The sequence below is a fragment of the Sphaeramia orbicularis genome, unplaced genomic scaffold, assembly GCF_902148855.1.
Source record: "Sphaeramia orbicularis unplaced genomic scaffold, fSphaOr1.1, whole genome shotgun sequence".
Classification (NCBI taxonomy): Eukaryota; Metazoa; Chordata; class Actinopteri; order Kurtiformes; family Apogonidae; genus Sphaeramia; species Sphaeramia orbicularis.
In genome coordinates this window covers 18,915-30,584 of record NW_021941480.1, presented here as the reverse complement: position 1 = coordinate 30,584, position 11,670 = coordinate 18,915, and the positions used below count along the sequence as shown (strand labels likewise).

The 11,670-nt window shown below is 42.5% G+C and overlaps 1 long non-coding RNA gene across 1 annotated transcript; it reads right to left on the bottom strand.

The window, feature by feature from the left end:
- Positions 1 to 2,860: 2,860 nt before the first annotated feature.
- On the bottom strand, positions 2,861 to 6,039 carry LOC115415942 (uncharacterized). The gene is made up of 3 exons (XR_003934892.1): positions 5,939 to 6,039; positions 4,212 to 4,298; positions 2,861 to 3,501 (listed from the first exon to the last, which is right to left on the bottom strand). It is a non-coding gene; the product is annotated as an uncharacterized LOC115415942 (long non-coding RNA).
- Positions 6,040 to 11,670: the final 5,631 nt, after the last annotated feature.

Below are 11,670 nucleotides of genomic sequence, written 5' to 3'. Positions count from 1 at the left end.
GAAGGCACCAGGATTCGCATCTGAATTCTATAAGGAATTTAGGGATTTATTGTCAAAGCCCTACTTAGACATGCTCAATGACTCGTTGGGCACTGGTGTCCTCCCCCCTTCTCGTAGGGAAGCCAATATATCCTTGATTCTCAAAAAAACAAAACCTCCAGAAGATTGTGGCTCTTACAGACCCATCTCATTGCTTAATGTTGATTTAAAAATTCTGTCTAAAATTCTTGCAACACGTTTGGAAAGTATCTTGCCCTATGTAATAAATACTGATCAAACAGGCTTGATTAAGGGTCACAATTCGTGTAATATCCTCAGACGTCTTCTAAACATAATTCAGTTCTGTCAGCAGCACGCTGTGAATGGTCTGGTGGTTTCCCTCGACGCAGAAAAAGCGTTTGACCGTGTTGAGTGGTCCTACTTGATTTACACTGTACAACAATTTGGGTCAGGTTCTAATTTTATCAACTGGATTAAAATCCTTTATAATGGTCCTCTGGCTGCAGTTATTCCAAATGGGCTTAGGTCTAAAAACTTTGAGGTTGGGAGAGGAAACAGACAGGGCTGTCCTCTCTCCCCTCTTCTGTTCGCTCTTGTAACTGAACCGCTAGCTGAGCTAATTCCAGGTGATTCTAATGTATTTGGAGTCAACACTGAGCAAGGGGCCCATAAAATTTCTCTTTATGCCAATGATGTTTTGTTGTTTCTTTCCAAGCCTGCTGTGTCAGTTCATAGGGTCATTACAATTATCAGTGAGTTTAGTTTGTCTTCTGGCGATAAAATCAACCTCTCAAAATCTGAGGCTATGCCTTTGGGGAAACACCACCTTCCCAGTTCTCCCTTTAAGTGGTCACCTGCAGGATTTGTATACCTGGGTATTTTTTGTCACTCCCTGTTTTGATCAGATGTTTAAGGCTAACTTTGTCCCATTACTTGACAAAATCAAACAAGACCTTGAACGTTGGACCAGCCTTCCCATAGGCAGGATCTCACTCCTTAAAATGAACATTCTTCCTCGCCTGCTTTACCCGATGTGAATGATTCCTATTCTGTTTCCACACAAGCTGATCCGAAAAATAAAAGGCTGGTTCAGTTCTTATATTTGGAGCAAAAAAAGGGTTCTTGTAAAAATGTCAACATTACAGCTTCCAAATCATATGGGAGGACTGGATCTGCTAGATCTGAAAAAATATCAGGTGAGTTCACTTTTATTATATACCTGAGTAGATCTGTGAACACTCATCTGCAGTGTGGCTGGACATAGAAGCCTCAGTATGTGAATGCCCTCTTAAAAGCTTGCTTTTTTGGAAAAACATGAAAATGGTAAATAAATTTAGTAATAACCCAATAATCGCTAATACAGTCAGGGCTTGGCGAATGGCTCGTCACATTGAAGGGAGAACTGGGAAAACCTCCCCCTACACCCCTATTGTCAATAATCCGGACTTTCTTCCAGGTGTGCTAGATTCCGGTTTTGAGGACTGGGTAACTAAAGGCATTTCCACTTTCGGTTGTCTTTTTAAGGAAGGAATTTTCATGTCATTTGACCAAGTTGTTGAAGTCTTTGGAATAGGGAAAAACAATCTTTTTCGCATTTTTCAGATAAGAGACTTTGTTAAAAAAAAAAAAGAAAAATCGTTAATGAAAGACAATGAGGTTTCGAACATTGAAAAGTTGTTCTTTGGAACTAGGAAGGTGTCACTTAGTCTGTGCTATAAAACTCTGAAAGGTCATTGTAAGCTTGATTCAGTTTCACCAGCATTTTGTTCTTTGTAACTGTTGTCCTAACAGTTCCTAGTTGCACAAGCATTTCACTTTTTTCTGTTTGTTTTTTTGTAAGTATATTTTTGAATTTCTGTCAGTCTTGCAAAAGCATGTCCCCAATCCATAAAATATTTGATGGCACAATCACATCATAACACAAGAATATCATTAATGTCTTTTAAGAAAGAAGACAAAAAATTCAGGATTAACACAGACCATTTATTGGTAAACATATGTAACAGTGCCTTGCTGTTTCCTGACCCTGTTTCCTGCAAATGCTATGTGCACGTCTGGCCAGCAGATGTCACCGTACTTAGTGCTTCAAATGCTTCGAAACACTGAACCATTTCAATACAATTGCTTCAGATTGATTCAGTGGTTCAGAAAGCTTCGGTTTCTCCATCACTAAGTGAGAACCATCTGTTAGATCGGATTTGTTAAAAGATAAAACGGACGATAAATGGAGCAGGAGAACTAACTCTGACCTGGACCATGTAGAAAACTGTCTGCTAGAAATAAGAATACGCTCACTAAAGTTAAAAGGTTTATATTTATTGTCATTAAAAGTCACTGGTCACATCACTGGCCAACGGACGCCGTTAGTCTATACATTCATATTTCACAAAATATTACAGTATGAACATGGATGTGTCACAGAAGGAACTGAAGGAACAGATGATTTTTCTGCATTTCCGCAGGTTTTCTATTTGAACACACTGGAGCCCTGAGTCAGCATGCTGCATTCACTGCACCTGGGAAAAAAATCCCTGACTAGAGAAACCTCATCTGGTATGTGTTTGTGTAGTAAAACTGTATGTTTGAACTTTTTTTTAATGCAGGAATCAGTTTACTGTTAATACACAAAAATAAGATTTAACAGATGCAGAACATATGGTTTTACGTGTTAAAGTCTGATCAAACTGTTGTGACGGTGGTTTTCAGAAGGATTTGATGATGATGATCCAAAGCTTCAGTTGTAATCTGTAACTTTACAATCAGTTTCTGTATAAAACTAGGAGTTTAGCAGATGTGTTTTTATGCAGCATCCTCTCCAGATGTTACCTGCGGAGTTGAACTGGAACCTGCAGCTTTAGGCTTAAGGTCAGAGCGCTGCTTCAATCCTGTCTCTTTTCATGCTTTTACAATCTGATTTAATGTTACTTTTGTTTATTATACTTATTTTAATCTTTTTTGCTGACTTTTTCTTCTTTAAGTGCTTGGCTGTTAGGTTAAAGAAAATGAGAAATTAGAGAAGAATTTTTTTTTCTCTTTTTTTGTAAATACGACCGTAAATGCACAAGTATTTTGTTAAAGGGGCAGAACACTGAATCGAAGCCTCATCTTCATGTCTTTTTCAGTTTTTTCCCGCTGGTTGTGAACACAGCATCACAAAAACAAAACAAAACAAAACAAAACCTTGCCTCTTCTCTAATCACACAGTGTGGATGTTGTTGCCAGCGGTCGCCACAGTTACAGCATCATCCCAGACGGAGGCGGGGCTCCGCTGACGCCGACCTAGTGCAGGATCTCGTGGTAGGGGTGGAGCGGCAGCGACGCCGTGAAGGCTCTGATGTCGGTGATGAGCGCGGCGTCCTGCAGCTGCAGCGTCCAGGCCGGCAGGAAGCTCAGCTCGCTGACTTCGCCGTACATGGACGACGGGGGGTTGTCGGTGCCGTCTGAGGGGCAGGGGACGCTCTGGTCTGACGGGTCGTTCTCCTCCACGCCGAAACCGACCACCTGACGAGGGCCAGAAAACCAGCGCGTTGAAACGTGGGTGAAACAAAGACTAACGTTAAATCTAATGACACCAGTGAATATTACAGCAGAACATGGAAGTGTTGTAGTATAGCTCATATTTTATATAAACTAATAGAGTTGTGGGATATATAAAAAGATCATTGAAATAGTCATATATAGTGTAAATTAGAAGGAAAAATGCATATAATTATGGATTATAGCCAACTGTATTTATATGGGTTTCTATGTAGTGCACTGCAAAAATCTACATCTGTCCACATGTATTTGTCTCATTTCTAGTTCAAATATCTGATCCCACTGAAAATCAGACAGAATCACCTGAAGAGGAACTTTTCAGTCAGATAGAAGAACTGATTTATAGACAATAGATCTGGAAAATCTGACTTCGAGAAATCTGAACAAGATAATTTTCACTTGGTCCATTGGCAGATTTTTTTGCTTGAATTAAGCAAAAAATAATTGTGTGTGTGTGTGTATGTATGTGTATATATACACACACACACACACAAACACATACATACATATATTTGTGTGTAGACTTCTTGTATTGATCTAATTAGTGTTGTATTAAAGGGGGTGGGATAAACAGTTTGTTCCTGTGAGCTACCACTAACCCTGCAGTCAGTCTTCTTTTGTGTAACTGTATGAATGTGTCTTTGGTTTTGGTCGTCTTAGTTTCTTTTACTTACGTGGACGCTGAGTTTTCTGCTGCTGTTTCTGTGTTCCAGGAACCAGGAAACCAGTTCAGCCTGAGAGAAGAGTTTCAGAGCCTCGATCTGGAGGAGAAACCACAGGGGATCAGGACCAGGACCAGGACCAGGTCACAGAGCACAGACTGGAACCCCACAACAGGACTACAGATCAGAACCAAAGGCCAGAACCACATACCAGAACCAGGTCCACAGACCAGGACCCGCGATCACTTCAAAACAATCACTTTCCCACTAGAGAATATTAATTATATATTAATTATCTCAGCCTTAAATTTAAAAGGAACACAAAGAAAGTAATTCTGTCATCAATTTCATTTACATTTAACCTTTCCTCAGTGATTCATCACCATTTATTAAAACATTATCCTCTGCATTTTTCAGTGTAAAGCAAGTGTAATAGACGGTGTGTGTCTAAATGTATGTTGATTCAGATTGCTCTTCAACTGAGTCTTCCTCGGTCAGAAGGAACAGACAAACTCCAATGGTACAGTTCTGAGGTTTTAATGAGGCTGAAGAAATGGGAGCAGGTACATGGGAAGCGATGCTGGTACAGGTATTGGTTGAATGATTGAGTTGGTGGATATATATGTGTGTGTGTGTGTGTGTGTGTGTGTGTGTGTGTGTGTGTGTGTGTGTGTGTGTGTGTGTGTGGTTATCTGCAACAGACAAGGAACAAAGGAACTGTATCAGTAACACAGCGCTATACACATTACACTGAAATGCAGTATAACAAACCTGCAGTAACATAGTAAATCCCATAGAGGGCACTCTAACATCACGTATGCTCAATGCCATATAAACAGACCTGCAGTAGCATGGCGAATCCCACAGAGGGCACTCTGACACCAATTACGGTCATAGGCTTAAATGCCGTAACTAGAAGCACTCGGAGAGCGCAGACCTCCGCCAAGGCTGATCAGTGCCCCCCCCGTGGGCCCCCCCACCCCCGATCACCACCAAAATCTAATCATTTCTTCCTTATCCCATTTCCAACAAACCCTGAAAATTTCATCCAAATCTGTCCATAACTTTTTGAGTTATGTAGCACACTAACGGACAGACAAACAAACAAACCCTGGCAAAAACATAACCTCCTTGGCGGAGGTAATTAACTAAACGGTAAAAAGGATGCCACACAAGCTAAATAAACAGTGAATAAAGACAATACTGGTCAATAATAGGTTACTGACAGATTATAGTCATCCACTAGCTGTTTTGGAGCGCACGAGGAGCACTGCGGCAGGCCTTAGCTGTAGCATTAGCAAACTAGAAGCACTCGGAGAGCGCAGACCTCCGCCAAGGCTGATCAGTGCCTGCCCCCCCCCCCCCCCCCACGCCAAGGAGGTGATGTTTTTGCCAGGGTTTATTTGTTTGTCTGTCCGTTAGTGTGCAACATAACTCAAAAAGTTATGGACAGATTTTGATGAAATTTTCTGGTCTGCGCCCCCCCCCCCGTGGGCCCCGATCACCACCAAAATTTAATCATTTCTTCCTTATCCCATTTCCAACAAACCCTGAAAATTTCATCCAAATCTGTACATAACTTTTTGAGTTATGTTGCACACTAACGGACAGACAAACAAACAAACAAACCCTGGCAAAAACATAACCTCCTTGGCGGAGGTAATGAAACCACAGGTACAACTTTTTCACTATCTAACCCCCAGAAATAACACACCTTTCATGCAAATTATTCTACTTACATCTTAAGGACGCACACGGTACTTATACACTCAGGATTAAAGGAATTATGACAGGATGTCAATTTCTGCTCCGTGGATGCTGCTGCCCTGCCGGACCAAAATGAAAAGTAGCATACGCAAACACGAGTGAGCAGAACTACAAGTCAAACAGATGCATCCTGGGTAACGTAGTCCTCCATCAGGGACTGGACTTTTAACAGCAAGTATTTTCCTACATTTAATTCATGTAGATGTTCATGAAAGCTCAGAGTAAATTCAAACCTTATTAGATGAAATCAGGAAAAAAATAAGGAAAAAGTGACTTTTCCAGCAAAATATATCATGAACTGAACATAAACCAAATGTCTCCATCCACTGTCACTGATCCAACTACTTCAGTTCCTCTACATGTATTGATAGATTGGTACACAGGTGTCAAACATGCGGCCCGGGGGCCAAACCTGGCCCGCTGAAGGGTCCAGTCCGGCCTCTGGGATCAATGTGTGAAATGCAAAAATTATACTGAAGATATGAACAATCAATGATGTTAAAGTCGTTTTAAGTCAGTTCAATCTAAAGTGGGTCAGACCAGTAAAATACTATTATAAGAACCTATAAATAATGAAAATCACTCATTTTCCTCTTTTGATTTAGTGTAAAAAAAAAAAAGCCAAATTACACAAAATGTTTACATTTAGACTAACCCTTTTACAAAAACTGTGAACCAGAGCAAATATGAACAAACTGAAATGTCTTTAGAGAAGGATGTGGAATCTGAATAATAATCTGTCTGTTATTACGTGTTTTGTGTGTTTGTGGATCCACTGTGATCTGTGAGTTAGAACATGCATGTGTAAATGATAAACTGGCAGGATATTGGTAACATTGCACTGACCGTTCTGTAGAATGTTGAGGTCGTTCATATTTGTTCATGTTCTGTTCAAGTACAGCTTGTACATGTAAACATTTTCATTTTTACAGAATTGGACTGTTTTTGGTTTTTTTTTACTCAAAGCTTTGGGAAATGTGTCCAGATCCATTTGCTCTCATCCAGTTCTGTGTGTTTATTCTATTACAGAAATAGCCCATGTTTTGGTCATATTCCAATCAGATCTGTAAAAAATTCAAATTCCAATTTGATATCATTGATACTGATTTATTGGATCAATCCACTTCCTATCTGTTATAATGGGAAAATTTTTCAAAGTGGCACCAAATCCAGAATCAGATCCGGATCGAAATAATTTCAATCCCTTGTGTTGACATCATCATACAGAAGCTGTATACCAAGTCTGAAGTCAATCAGAACTGGAGTTTCAGAGAAAAAGACGATTGAAATGTTTTCCCCATAAGAGCCCATGTTAAATTTTGTGTCAGTTCCAGATCCAGAAGAAGATCCTCATCAGCATGTGGACATTATGTTTGGGTCATCTCCCCATCAGGGCTGGACTGGAGAAATTTACAGTGGATATCATTTAGATTTGCTGAGTTATTGCATCCATCCACTTCCTATCTCTGATAATGGGGACATTTTTCAAAGTGGCACCAAATCCAGAATCAGATCCAGATCCAAATAATTTCACTAACTTTTGTTGACATTATCATAAAGAAGCTGTATACCAAGTTTGAAGTCAATTGGAATTGTAGTGTAGCCCGATGGAAATAAGGGGATGGGTGTGTGTTAAAAAGTTAAAAAAAAAAAAAAAAAAAATAGCATAAATACGTAAATACCTAAGTTAATAAGTGGAATACAAAGGGTTAAAAATTAAAACCATTTCAGTGTGGGAGTATTAAAAAGATCATGTATTTGTGAAAAGGTGTGTAACTTTGTTGAGTTCATGCATTGTATTGTTTACAGGATGTTAAATGCAAAGTGTTTGTTAAAATACTTAATTAAAAATAATAATATTAATAATATGGGAAAGTTGCGCCACTGTTTTATGTTTTGTTAAAAAGTAATGAAAATGTATATTTTATGTTATGTGTATTATGAGCTTGGAGAATAGTTCGGGGTCAAGGGGAACAGGAAACAGGAAGTAGAAGAGAGAGAACCTGGTGAAGACGACGGCCGCGTGCGTGTATGAGAATATGGAATAACACAGACAGTGTATTCAGGAAGAAAAGAACACCAGTTTAGTTCAGGAAAGTGGTCGGACAGATCACAAACGTGACTTTAATGGTGAGAGACTCTGTGTTGTAGCAGCACTTCGACTAGAAGTCCAACGTTAAAAAAAAAAAAACAGACTGCGACCTCAGTAAGTTAGCTGCATGTGGCTAGCTATGGACGGACTAAGCTAGCAGGTTAGCTAACCGCTAACTGCAGAATGTACGGAGGACCCAGACTGAGCCCACAGCAACACTGGAGCTGACGGACAGGAGGACTGCCGATTACCGGATTCTGGATTTCCTTTTCCCTGGACGTATGGATTAACATTTCTCGGGAGCTGGTGATACAGGTACCTTTTTTTTTTTTTAATTGTCCTATGAGGTGAAGAGGCCATTTGGTTTTAGGCTGCAGCGCACAGGCCTGCACAGCCCTTATAAACTGTGTGTGTGTGTTTGCATTGTAAATAGAAGATTTCAAGTGCATACAGTGTGGTTAAAGTGCTCACAGTGTTTATAAAAGGATTCATTTCAAGGGAAAATGTTTTAAAATAGTATATTAAGTTACATTGCACTAAAACTGGTTTAAAAAATAAAATAGAACCATACTTTAAATAATCGTTAATATTGTAAGAGATGACATACTTAACAAGAACCCAGGTTAGCTACCCCTGTCAAAGCAATGAAGAGCAAAGGGGCGCTACAGTAGTAGTAGGATTCCATGAGTGTGTTCGGACGGGGAACGGAGATTGGTGGACTGATCATCCTACGGGCCAAAAAGCGGCTGTAGCCTCGTGGTAAAACGACACCGCAGACGGGGGACCGTCTCACCACTGGAATCTAGACTGAGTTCAACGACACACACGGTGAGAAAGTTACAGTTTGGGGTGTGTGGGGCCTTACTCCCTGTGTTCCAAACTCACGTCACTGGTCACACCACTGTAACAACAGTGGTGTGCAATTCAGGTTTATATAAAAAAAATAAATAAAAATAAAATATATATATATATATATATATATATATATATATATATATATTAACCTGAGTTGGGTTGCTATTGTATGCAAATGCAATAGAGTGAAGGCGTTTTTGTGAGATTTTTTTCGCCATCAACCAAAACGAAAAATCGTATAAGGTTGCTACTGTATGTAAATACAGTAGAGTAAAGTTTATCACAAACTTGAAGGCGTTTTTGGGAGATTTTTTTGCTGACAACCAAAAAGAAAAATCAAAAAAGGCTTTTTTAGTATTTTGTACGCCAAGTAAGGAACAAAAACCGCTTAGGAGACGTTCTAAGTGTAAAAATGGGAAACCAGCTGGGGAAAAGTGACGGGGTGTGGACAGGGAGGCCCCAATTCCAAAAATGATGAGCAAAAAATATGGGGAAATTGTGCTTGACTGTGCTGATTATTGGGTGAGCGTGGGCATTTTTCCTAAAACGGGGACTTTAAGCATACAGAAGTTGAATGAGATGAAGGAAAAATTAGAGAAACAGTGGGAGGCTAAGAAAAAAAATAAACGGATCAAGGTTAAGGATTTTAAACAATGGGAGACTTGCAACAAATGTGTTGGAATGTGGTTGGAGGAGGCTGAGTGTAGAGATAGGAGAAAGAATGGTAAACAATTGGCAGGAGCGGGAGATGAGGGCGGGGCCGTGATAGGTAGAACAGACAATGCCTCGGCTCCGCCGCCGCTTTACAACACACTGCTTTCCCCTCCCCCTTGTGTCTCTGTGCAGGCTGCAAAAGTGGACCCGGATCTGGACGTCTGCCCGCCGCGCCGCCCCTCCAACCCACATCCCCTCCAGGTCTCCTCGGTCGATACCTCTCACCCGTTACCGGCGCCACGAACCCCCAGGGCCGTGGTCCTCCCATCTTCTCCACCACACATGCCCGATTCGACTGACCCCGCCCTGACGGGTGGGGCTGCTGCTGAGAGTCTGACATCTAAGACCAGGAGCGGAAGAGCATACCACCATGAGGGAGGCCCGGCGGGGCCTTCGACCTCACAGATGCCCATGGTGGAAGTCAGCGGGCCGGACGGGCCCATCTTGGTGTTCAGGCCATGGACATTTGCTAACCTCAAAGAAAACGCTGCTTTTCTGCCCAACCCAGTTGATGACGGTGGGAAGTTCGCCACTGAGCTGCGGACATTCTGCCAAGAACACAGGCCCACCGGGGTCGAACTCAGGCGTCTGCTAGGTGGTAAGATGGCCCCTAGTGACTTTGCAAAGATCCGGGACAAGATCCCCGGGGACGACCTGAGGCTTCGACAGGCCGAGTGGGCGCATGCCGAGAACGCTGCCTACAGGGAGGCGGTGGAAAAGCTGTGTACCGCACTGCCAGAGGCTTTTCCCTCCCGGGGCTCACTGACGGCCTTGAGAGCCCTGAAACAGAGGCCTGATGAGACTGTGGAAGATTTCGTGTGCAGGGCCGAAGAGGCGTTCACCAAACACTCCGGCTTGGACCGCCCTTCCCCCCTGGGAGACAGCGCAGGGCCGTGGGAGAGACTGCTTTGCCAGACCATGATGGACGGCTTTCTGAAAGACATTGGGACTGTCATTTGCTCCCACTACGTGGGCATGGCGCACAGTATTTGTCTGGAAGAGCTGGTGCGACACACACAACATGCCCAAGATGTCGTCAGGCAGAGACAGAAAGACAAAGATGACAAACAAGCTAAATCTCTCTCCTCTGCTTTGACTCTGCTTACCATGCCGCATAACGACAGAGAACGGCGTGGAGGGGGGAAGGGACCGGAAATCAGCCGTGGCCCGCCTGCTGCCGGAAGAAGGGTTGGTCCACCGTCACGTGAGGGGGCGTGTCACTTCTGTGGCCAACAAGGACATTGGAAGCGGGACTGCCCACAGAGGAAGAGGAGACAGCCACGAGGAGGGAACAGGGGCGGGGATTGACTCGCGGCTTTGAGGGGCGGACCTCCAGACTCGGATTCCACGCCCACTACCGGGTTTGCAGCTCTGCCTCAGGGAGGAGGAGGTGACACACACACACATACAATGATAGCAGATACACACACACACACACACACACACACACACACACATGCAATGATAGCAGATACACACACACACACATATGCTCAGCTAACTACTGACTCCTTTAAGAAACTCCCAGTGATTGATCTTACTGTTAATGGTGTCAATTTGCCATTTTTAGTAGATAGTGGGGCTACATATTCTGTGATCAAGCATGCAGATCTAACACCTACACCACAGTTGAGTGGAAGAACTATTGTTTCTACGTTGGCTGGGGGTAAACTGGACAGAGAGAGCTTTACGATTCCGTTGACATGTGTTTCACAGGAATGTTCTTTCCAACATTCTTTTTTACTCTCACCCATCTGTCCCATTAATTTGTGCGGCTGGGATTTGATGTGCAAATTGGGGGTAAAACTTGAGTCGGGTCCAGAGGGGTTAATGATAACTCAAGGAAACACAGTCGCGGGCACAGGCCTCCACTCGCATTCTGTGTATACACACACAATGCTTAGGTATGCGGCTGGGGCTCCAGACTACGTATACCAGTGGAGAGTCTGTTCTCCCCAAATTACACAAAAATGGGTCGAACTGTGCGCCAACAGAGTTCAGCCTGGCGCCCAGGTTTCACCCCCTGATGATTTATATTGTGCC